The following is an 11,720-nucleotide window of genomic DNA, read 5'->3' as shown; positions in this document are numbered from 1 at the left end:
CCTCTTCCCCGGGGCTGCCCCCTGCCGCTCCCTCCATTGCAACCCCCCCCCCCAGCCCCGGGGCCGCCCCCTGCCGCTCCCTCCATTGCAAACCCCCCCCCTCTTCCCCGGGGCTGCCCCCTGCCGCTCCCTCCATTGCAAACCCCCCCTCTTCCCCGGGGCTGCCCCCTGCCGCTCCCTCCATTGCAACCCCCCCCCCAGCCCCGGGGCTGCCCCCTGCCGCTCCCTCCATTGCAAACCCCCCCCCTCTTCCCCGGGGCTGCCCCCTGCCGCTCCCTCCATTGCAACCCCCCCCCCCCCGCCCCGGGGCTGCCCCCTGCCGCTCCCTCCATTGCAACCCCCCCCCGCCCCGGGGCTGCCCCCTGCCGCTCCCTCCATTGCACACCCCCCCAGCCCCGGGGCCGCCCCCTGCCGCTCCCTCCATTGCAAACCCCCCCCTCTTCCCCGGGGCTGCCCCCTGCCGCTCCCTCCATTGCAACCCCCCCCCGCCCCGCCCTGGGGCTGCCCCCTGCCGCTCCCTCCATTGCAACCCCCCTTTCCCGGGACTGTCCTCTCCCTGCTGCTCCCCCCACTGCAACCCTCCCCCCTCGGCACTGGCCCCTGCCACTCCCCACACTACAAACCCCCTTCCATGGGACTGCCCCCTCCCTGCCGCTCCCCCCACTGCAGCCCCCCCTCTCGGGAGCTGTCCACTGCCACTCCCCACATGCAAACCCCCTTCCCCGGTGCTGCTGCCCTGATTGCAAACCTGCCTCCCCAGGGCTGCCCCTTGCCGTTCCCCCCACAGTAGACACCCCCCTCTCTGGGGCCGTCCTCTGCTGCGCCCCCCCCCCCCACAACCCGCCCTCCCCAGGGCTGCCCCCTCCATTGCAAACCCCCTTCCTCGGGGCTGTCCCCTGCTGCTCCCCCATTCCAACTCCCCCCACGGCTGCTCCCTGCCGCTCCCCCCACTGCACCCCCCCTCCTTGGCACTGCCCCCTGCCACTCCCCTCCCACTGCCAAACCCCCTTCCCAGGGCTGTTCCCTGTCTCTCCCTCCACTGCAACCCTCCCTCCCTGCTGCTCCCCCGATTGCAAACCCGCCTCCCTGGAGCTGCCCCTTGCCGCTCCCCCCATAGCAAACCCCCCTTTCCCTGGGGCCGCTCCCCTCATTGCAAACCCCTCTCCCCTGGGCTGCCCTCTGCTGTTCCCCGCATGGCAACCCCCTTCCCCGGGGTGTCCCCTGCCGCTCCCCCCACTGCAAACCCCCTTCCCCGGGGCTGCCCCCTGCCACTTCCCCCACTGCAAACACCCCTCCCCGCCTGGGACTGTCCCCTGCCACTCCCCCCACTGCAAACCCCCCTCCTCGCTCGGGACCATCCCCTGCCGCTCCCCCCATTGCAACCTCCCCCCCCCCCCGTTAACACTGTGGGAGCTGCTCCTTGTGTCCTCCACATTTGCAAATCTACATCGCCCACTAATACTATATGGCTGCGCCCAGCAGCTACCCCTCATTTCAACGGCAAGCCTCCCTCCATCTCCTTTGGCTTCTCCCTGCAGCACCTCCATCTCTTTCCCTTTCAAAGCTAACTCATCCAAGTGATCCCTTGTGACTGCTCCCTGCAGGTTCATCCCATTGCAGGCCCAGCTAGCCCCATCTCCTGCATTTCCCTGATACTTGTAAACTCAACTCTCCCTTCCTTTCCTTCAACTGCTCCTGGCAGTTCCACCCATTGCAAACCCAGGCACACCCAACTCAAATGGGTGCTCCCTCCAACACCCCTACTTGCACCCCATAATCTCCTGCAGTCAAAATTTAGCTCCCTGCAGATCACCCACTAGAAACCAACTCTGCACCCATCAATTAAACTACTAAGGCTACATCCTGCACTGCCATACCCTCCATCCGCACTCTCCCCCACAGGTCCAGCCCAGACAACCAAAGCCTGTGTATAATCTACTGGGAGGGACAAATCTGTTTGCCCCAATTCCAGTCCCCCGGGACATGGCAGGGCAGGAAGGGCTGTGTGAGCACTTTTGTGTTCACATTCTGCCTAGGAGAGACTGAAGAAAGAGGGGAAGGGAGAGAAAACAAATCCAGTGGAAATATATATAGAAAATGGGGGGGGTTAGAAAATTAAAGAAAAACAGGCTGTTAAAAATGAGAAAGTGGGAAAGAAAAATTCTACTGAGGAAGTAAACACACTTCATATATCACCTACAGAGCCATATCTTTGAGCCAGTCCAGTTCTTGGGAAGGGTAATTCTATTGCTATAACATTGCACAGGCTTCCCCTTATCTAGAAACCCAACTGAACCTCCCTGGGAGAAACAACGGGGAACAAAAAGTTGTGCAAACGAGCTCGCTTTGCTGACTTCCCCTAAGAATCATTCACCTCTGTTGGGTCCTGGCAATTCCAACCAAGTCCTTGATGCAGTGTAATTTCATGCCTGTTCCCCTGGATTATTCATTGGAAAATGAGGTGGGCAGAGATTTGAAAGTCTGACTGAGATGTTAAATATCTCATTGGCAGCACATAGCAAAATCCTTCTTCCTGGCAGAAGAAAAGACTGGAAATCAGGAGTCTAGTTTCCTCCCTGGCTCTGTCATGGCCGGAGTATAATTCTTGTCAAACAGGACTGTTTGTAGGTGTCCAATCTGGGCCTGACTCTCAGAGGTGCTCAGCACCCACAACTCCAAATGAAGTCAATGCAAAGTAGGAGAGCTCAGCACCTGTGAAAATCAGGGCCCACCTGTCTCAAATTTGGCACCCAAAATCAGTGGTCGCTTTTCAGTATGTTGGCCGGTCTGTGTCAGCTGCAAACTGAGGCTAATGATACTTACACACTTCAGAAGGAATCTGTAAGCATGAATTCACTGTGGGTCTAATTCAAACGGGAAACACTGCCCCTGACTTCATGGACCAGACTCTGATGTTTGAAAAGTGCTTTGAGATCCTCAGACGAAAGGCATTCTATACAGTAAGGGCAACATATTATACTACTCTAGGGAGACGGTTTAAAAATTCAGGTCCCCTGCAGATTCTCCACTTGCACAAAGATCTTAGTAAAGATTTAACTTAAAAAAAACATTAAAAAGCTTTAAAATCTAGAGGACAGATTTGGCACGACGGCCATCAAACCATTCCAGACTTGAAGGACCCCACACTTGCTTCTGGCCCTTCATTGAAATGAATGCAAAATAAGTGCAACTTGGCAGATTGGAATGCTGGAAAGTTTTCAGTTCTTGATTTTCCATTCAGCACTGCCAGGCCAAACAGACTGTTTCCCCTTCACTGATTTCCTTTTCTTACCAAATTATTTATCTTTGACTGGAGTTTCTTCCTAAAAATCCCAGCTAACAATACTTTGCACTGATATAGCACTCATTATGTGAGGATTTCAAACTGCCTTACAAAGTTTCATTCAGCCACCCAAACCCTTTGTGAAGTATCTATCTATCTTAAGGGTTTTCTTTAGTGCTCAGCACCATCGTATCATCATGTCTAGATGCTGTTTTACATATGGGGAAACTGAGGCATGAAGTGGTGGCATGTTTTGCCTGGGGGCACAGAGTGAGTCAGTGAGCGAATGAGACTGGAACCCAGGAGTCCCTAGCCTCTGTACCAACCACTAGACCGCACTGCTTCACCATACTGGCTTCTCACAGTCTCCCCTCTGCTGTCGAGTCAGAGGATACTATGCTTTAAGAATAAAAATCCCTACATCTATGCAGCACCTTTCACTGCAAAGAGCTTTAAAAACTAAGAACTTCATTCTGCCGCAGCTCTGCCTGTGGAACACCCATTGGCACAGTCAGTTTTTGTCATAGGTGTGTCATGGTCTGGCATGGTTCATGCCCGTGAGAGCCAACTTCACGGCAGACTATCGAAGAGCAGGGCACATACCCCACGCCGGTGGCATGTTCTATAATTAGGTTTCACCGACCCAGTAACAAATGTGAATTCCTGGATCACTGTAGCAGTTTTACCATGGAGTCACAGACTGTCCCCTTGGTGCTCTCCAGTCTGCCTTGCCACCCAGGCAAGCGTGACTTAGTGATAGCTGGTTGCTATACACCAAAAATCCCAAAATATTCAGGTTGCTCTGAGTCCCAAGAAATCAGTCACTTACCCCAGATCAACTTGTACCTTAGATCTCACACCAAACACAATGCTCATAGCCAATCCTATAGTAAACTAACTAAGGATTTATTAACCAAGAAGAGATGAGAGACTTATTTACAGGTTAAAGCAGGCAACATACATGCACAAATGAGTTAGTCTGTGGTTCCAAAAAGTGATTCAAATGCTGTAATCTGTCCACTGAATGTCTTTTAGGGCTAACCCAGGCCAAGCAGCATGGGGATCTCTTTGCTTAAGTTTAGGGTTGCCAACCCTCCTGGATTGGCGAGGAGTCTCCCGGAATCGGCCTCAATCTCCCAGTTGCTATTGAAAGCAACCCGGGAGATTTTAATAGGTGAAAAGTCTGGTCAGTGGTGCAGCAGGGCTAAGGCAGGCTCCCTACCTAAACCCCAAACTCCCTCTCACACCTCAACCCCCTGCCCCAGCCCTGAGCTCCCTCTCACACCCAAACTCTCTCCCAGAGCCCAAACTCTCTCCTGCACCCCAACCCTATGCCCCAGGCTCAGCCCAGAGCCCCCTTCCTGACTCCAAACCCCTTGGCCCCACCCCCCCAGCCCGCACCTCAACCCCCTACCCCAGCCTGGTGAAAGTGAGTGAGGGTGGGGAAGAGCGAGCGACAGAGAGATAGGGGATGGAGTGAGCGGGGGCGGGGCCTCGGAGAAGGGGAGGGGCAGGGGCATGGCCTCAGGGAAGGGGTGGGGCAAGAGTGTTTGGCTTTGTGTGATTAGATAGTTGGCAGCCCTACTTATGTTTAGGAATCTTTGCCCCTCAGGCTCCAGCCAGCATAAAAGAGATTGAGTTTCTCCTTGTCAGGGATTTTATCCCTTCCATTCCAGAGTCCAAATTGATGGGATAAACTCATGTGTAGGTCTCTCCTTCCTGCAAGAAGTTAGGAATACAATCAACAGGGCCTCTCTCCTTTGATGCTACACAATACAGTAGAACCCGGTTTATCTGACCCTCCATTAGCCGGCTCTCCATAACCAAACAATCAGCGCACGTAGGTCCAGAAGTGGGTGATCTCTCCTGTGGCCACTAGCTGGCGCTGCAGCTTCGCACTTTCCCATTCTCCGGATTATCCGAATTTCTGATTATCCGATCTGGCCCTGGTCCCAGTTAGATCAGATAAACAGGATTCTCCTGTACCTCCTTTCCCTTCATCTTGTACGCTGGACAAGCCCTTTACCTTAATTAATGTTTCTTTTCCCATTTGGTGAGTTACACAATTACAGAGGTTTACAATGCAAACACTCAGTATAACTTTACGCATGAGCTATAGAGGTTATAAGTGAGATCAATACATGCAGCATCCTACAAGCATTTTATAAAGTCTAAACACATCAATTTAACATCTAAAATCTATTTTGATATGGGTAACACAAAGGTAAGCAAGACTGGTGTCCAGTTATGCATTTGTCAGCGTTCAATGAGGCCTCGGGCCTTGGCATAAGTTCGCACCTGATCAGCTTGCATCACAGTAGGAATTGTCAGATTGCATCAGACCCAAGGTCCATCTAGCCCAGTATCCTGTCTCTGACAGTGGCCAGCACCAGTTGCTTCAGAGTATGGTGCAAAAAACTTGCAGGAGCAGATGTGGGATAATCTATCCCATACATAGGTTCTCATTCTGATCTCCAATAGTTAGAGACTGGCATAAGCCCTGAAGCATAAAGTTTAAATATCCCTTCCAAAATTGTTATTGTCATTAATTATGATAGCTCTGGATGTTCTTGTCATCCATGTAAATATCTTCCAATGGAGCTGCTACAGAATTGGTTCATACATATAGGGATCACGTCACCTGCTACTGAAATGCAGGCAGTTCTGGGGTGGAAGGCCAATACTGAAACAGACAACTAGCACACCTCAAGGAAGAAGGTGAAGTGGGCAGGAGGAGACTGGAAGGTGAACCGGGGGAAGCACGTTAGAGGTAGATAGAAGGATAATGACTTAAAATTCATCAAAATGAATAAACAAGTCTCTGGTGGCTAGAGGTCTAGCAGATGTTTAGAAGAAAGCTGCATAAAGAAACTTTTCAAATGCTGACAACCCATCAACTCTTGAGAAAAGTGCTGGAGGTCTATAATAGCCACAAATGTCAGGACTGCTGTTTTCTGTCCAATCCGTCAGATGACAGCAGTGCTCGCATCACACCATGTGGGGATGGATGCTGGGTCATCAGATCTTAGTTGCAAGAAATAAGTCCTCATTTGGTAATAACTCATGCAAGGGATATGCTCCCTGAATTGATCTGAAGGCCTCTGCCTTCTCCTCTTGCCAGTCCTTCAAGATACCCTTCTGCCACAACGTCTGAAAGAAATCAGCCAATTAATGACCATTTGATTGACATTTGGGGATAGCTGGCCCTAACTTAATTTATAAACAGAGGGAGTTTGCCTGGGAGTTCGCTTAGGGGGAGTTTCCACAGAGTTTTTTTGTTTGTTTGTTTGTTTTTTTGCCTTTCAGTCTTCTGTGAGCAGTAAATACAATGTCTGAAGAGGCTATTAGAAGGAAGACGCTATGGATAGTGAGCGATCAGCTGTTGTGACCGGAACAGGATGTGCCATGTTTGTCTTTCTCCCAGAGGATAGAAGCGACTTTGTCTGTACAAAGTACAAGCTGGTCTCCATATTCGAAGAGAAGGTTAAAGGACTAGAGACCCAAGTATCAACCCTGCATTGCAACAGAGAAAATGAAGACTTTCTGGGTAGAAGTCAGCGTTTGGTGTTATACCAATAAAATAAAAACCAGCAGGATCTTATTAAAGGGAAAAAGGCAAAATACCACATTTATTGTGAATACAGAAAGAATCATAGTAAGCAGTTAGAAGAAAGAAAAGGAGTACTTGTGGCACCTTAGAGACTAACCAATTTATTTGAGCATAAGCTTTCGTGAGCTACAGCTCACTTCATCGGATGCATACAGTTAGTTATAGCTATAACATTCCATTCAATCTCATATTTATTCACACATTCATTCATACAAAACACACACACACAGGTTCTGCAAGGTTGTTATCATAGTTACCAGCCTTAAAGTTGCTCATGCCAAGCCACTGGCCAGGTGGCCTGGACACGAGGAGGCAGCAGGGCCTTGTCAGATGCTCATCTGATGCTCCTGGAAGTTGGTTTGCAGAATCAGACCCCAAAGTTCTCACTTTTTAGAGTCTATTTTTATAGGAATTTCTTCCTATGCCAGTCTATGGGAATTGCTTCATCATGCTGTTGCTGAATCAATCAGCAGCTAGCACATTCCTGACGGCTCCGTGCTGCTAGATGTTATCTTGTTCTTTGGTTCTCCCATTCTTGAGGCTGTTGGGTGGATTCCAGTCTGCCCTCCGGGGGTCCTCTGGTTATTTCCACTTGACGCCTTCTTCAGCCGATGGACACTGGATTCTTAGGCTGGCACCTCCCTGATCATTCAGTTATTATCCACACCAAGCATCCATCCACATACATCCTCTATCTCTATTTTAATCACAATGGTTAATACAACAAAAGGGCGGGGAGTCTCTGGGTGCTGTTTCTGTTGTTACAGAGTATTGCTTTGAGTCTCTCTCTGTGTGAATTGCTTTGAGAACAGACTCTGTCTTAGAATGTACTAACGCAATTAGCAGCTTGCAAGTTTCACACAGAGAGGGAGAGAAACAGCACCAAAAACCAAGAGACCTCTTAATTAGTAATACCCTGGAATTTAAACTCTGGGGAATCAAACTCATTTGTGATTTTAATACAGAACTTCTTTAACATGATCCAACATTGGTACTGCAGGCACAGCGTGCTGAAGAATCAGAGAGGGCCGTGCAGAACAGGGAAGAAAATTGGCAGCATGCGCCCTCCAGAAGAAGAAAGAGGAGAACCCATGTACCCCCAATATAGATAGAGGTAAGAAACCATTTTCAGATTCTCTGCACAGGTACTACAGTGGAGAATGGTTTGGAAGAGTCATCTGAGAAAAGGTATCAGAAGGAGACCCCATTGACTGGAAGGCATGGGATGCATTGTCCTAGGGATGGGGGACCACCACTCCAAAGAGGAGGAGACGGGTGGTGGTGGTCGGGGATTCCCTTCTAAGGGGGACGGAGTCATTCATCTGCCCTCCAGACCAGGAAACTCGAGAAGTGTGCCGCTTGCCTGGAGCTAGAATTCAGGATGTGACAGAATGTCTGCCGAGACTGATCAAGCCCTTGGGATCGCTACCCCTTCCTACTTCTCCATGTGGGCACCAATGATACTGCCAAGAATGACCTTGAGCAGGTCACTGCAGACTATGTGGCTCTGGGAAGAAGGATAAAGGAGTTTGAGGTGCAAGTCATATTCTCGTCCATCCTCCCTGTTGAAGGAAAAGGCCAGGATGGGACCACTGATTTGTGGAGGTGAATGCATGGTTACGCAGGTGCTGTCGGAGAGAGGACTTTGGATCCTTCGACCATGGGATGTGGTTCCAGGAAGAATGATTGCTAGGAAGAGAGGGAATCCACCTAATGAAGAGAGGGAAGAGCACCTTCGCAGGCAGGCTTGCTAACCTAGTGAGGAGGGCTTTAAATTAGGTTCGCCCGGGGGTGGAGACCTAAGCTCAGAGGTAAGTAGGGAAGTGGGATACCGGGAGAAAGCACAAGGAGATGGCCTCCTGATTCATAGTGAGAAAGCAGGGCAATCGGCTAGTTATCTTAGGTGCCTGTACACAAACGCAAGAAGCCTGGGAAACAAGCAGGAAGAATTGGAAGTCCTGGCACAGTCAAGGAACTCTGATGTGATTGGAATAACAGAGACTTGGTGGGGTAACTCACATGACTGGAGCACTGTCATGGAGGGGTATAAACTGTTCAGGAAGGACAGGTGGGGGAGAAAAGGTGGAGGAGTTGCACTGTATGTAAGAGAGCACTGTGATTGCTCAGAGCTCCAGTCTGAAACCAGAGAAAAACCTGTTGAGAGTCTTTGGGTTAAGTTTAGAGGTGAGAGCAACAAGGGTGATGTTGTGGTGGGCGTCTGCTCTAGACCACCGGATCAGGAGAATGAGGTAGACGAGGCTTTCTTGGGACAACTAAGAGAAGTCTTCAGATCACAGGCCCTGCTTCTCATGGGGGACTTCAATCACCCTGACATCTGCTGGGAGAGCAATACAGTGGTACACAGACAATCCAGGAAGTTTTTGGAGAGTGTTGGAGCAACTTCCTGTTGCAAGTGCTGTAGGAACCAACTAGGGGCCATGCTCCTCTTGACCTGCTGCTCACAAACAGGGAAGAATTGGTAGAGGAAGTAGAAGTGGGTGGCAACCTGGGCAGCAGTGATCATGAGATGGTCGAGTTCAGGATCCTGACACAAGGAAGAAAGGAGAGCAGCAGAATACGGACCCTGGACTTCAGAAAAGCAGACTTTGACTCCCTCAGGGAACTGATGGGCAGGATCCCCTGGGAGGCTAATATGAGGGGGAAAGGAGTCCAGGAGAACTGGCTGCATTTTAAAGAAGTCTTATTGAGGGTGCAGGAACAAACCATCCCAATGTGCAGAAAGAATAGCAAATATGGCAGGCGACCAGCTTGGCTTAACAGAGAAATCTTCTGTGAGCTTAAACACAAAAAGGAAGCTTACAAGAAGTGGAAACTTGGACAGATGACTAGGAAGGAGTATAAAAATATTGCTCGAGCATGCAGGGGTGTACTCAGGAAGGCCAAAGCACAACTGGAGTTGCAGCTAGCAAGGGCTGTGAAGGGTACCAAGAAGGGTTTCTATAGGTATGTTAGTAACAAGAAGAAGGTCAGGGAAAGTGTGGGACCCTTACTGAATGGGGGAGGCAACCTAGTGACAGATGATGTGGAAAAAGCTGAAGTACTCAGTGCTTTTTTTTGCCTTGGTCTTCACAGGCAAGGTCAGCTCCCAGACTGCTGCACTGGGCAGCACAGCATGGGGAGGAGGTGTGAAAGAACAGGTTAAAGACTATTTAGAAAAGCTGGACATGCACAAGTCCATGAGGCCAGATGCAATGCATCCGAGGGTGCTGAGGGAGTTGGCTGATGTGATTGAAGAGCCATTGGCCATTATCTTTGAAAACTCGTGGCGATTGGGGGAGGTCCCAGACGATTAGAAAAAGGCAAATATAGTGCCCATCTTTAAAAAAGGGAAGAAGGAGAATCCGGGAAACGACAGACCAGTCAGCCTCACTTCAGTCCCCAGCAAAATCATGGAGCAGGTCCTCAAGGAATCCATTTTGAAGCACTTGGAGGAGAGGAAGGTGATCAGGAACAGTCCATGATGGAGTCACTAAGGGCAATTCATGCCTGACCAATCCAGTTGCCTTCTATGATGAGATAACTGGCTCTATGGATATGGAGAAAGCAGTGGACGTGATAGATCTTGACTTTAGCAAAGCTTTTGATACGGTCTCCCACAGTATTCTTGCCAGAAAGTTAAAGAAGTATGGATTGGATGAATGGACTATAAACTGGATAGAAAGCTGGCTAGATCGTCAGCCTCAACGGGTAGTGATCAACGGCTCGATGTCTAGTTGGCAGCCGGTGTCAAGCGGAGTGCCCCAGGGGTCGGTCCTGGGGTGGTTTTGTTCAACATCTTCATTAATGATCTGGAGGATGGGATGGATTGCACCCTCAGCAAGTTCGCGGATGACACTAAGCTGGGTGGGAGGTAGAGATGTTGGAGGATAGGATCCAGAGTGACCTAGACAAATTGGAGGATTGGGCCAAAAGAAATCTGATGAGGTTCAACAAGGACAAGTGCAGAGTCCTGCACTTAGGATGGAAGCAATCCATGCACCGCTACAGGCCGGGGACCAACTGGCTCGGCAGCAGTTCTGCAGAAAAGGACCTGGGGATTACAGTGGATGAGAGGCTGGATATGAGTCAGCAGTGTGGCCTTGTTGCCAAGAAGGCTAATGGCATATTAGGCTACATTAGCAGGAGCACTGCCAGCAGATCGAGGGAGGTGATTATTTCCCTCTATTTGGCACTGGTGAGGCCACATCTGGAGTATTGCGTCCAGTTTTGGGCCCACCAGTACAGAAAGGATGTGGACAAATTGGAGAGAGTCCAGCGGAGGGCAACAAAAATGATCAGGGGAATGGGGCACATGACTAACAAGGAGAGGCTGAGGCAATTGGGCTTATTTAGTCTGCAGAAGAGAAGAGTGAGGGGGGATGTAATAGCATCCTTCAACTACCTGAGCTAGGCTGTTCTCAGTGGTGGCAGATGACAGAACAAGGGGCAACGGTCTCAAGTTGCAGTGCAGGAGCATAGAACATAGAACAAAAAAGCTGCAGAGTGATCTCCTACCTCTGTGCCGCCAGTGGCCTGTATTCCCCAATGCCATACTGGAGCCTCCACATTTATCTGACAAATAGAATGTGCAGCATTTAAAAATATTGTGCACAGAAGTTTTATTTTTTTGGCGCAGAATGCCCTCAGGGTTTCTCTCATTAGATGTACGGCTCAGCCTACATAAACTACAAAGGGTGTGTCCTCTAATTATTAGGCCAAGTCTACATTATAAAATGTATATTGGTGCAACTACATCGCTCATACCCCTGAGTAACCCAGTTATACTGACCTAACTCCCAGTGCTATGACGATGGGAGCACTTCTCCT

The sequence above is a fragment of the Caretta caretta genome, chromosome 1 (genome assembly GCF_965140235.1).
Source record: "Caretta caretta isolate rCarCar2 chromosome 1, rCarCar1.hap1, whole genome shotgun sequence".
NCBI classification, from domain to species: domain Eukaryota; kingdom Metazoa; phylum Chordata; order Testudines; family Cheloniidae; genus Caretta; species Caretta caretta.
This window is presented reverse-complemented; position numbering follows the sequence as displayed.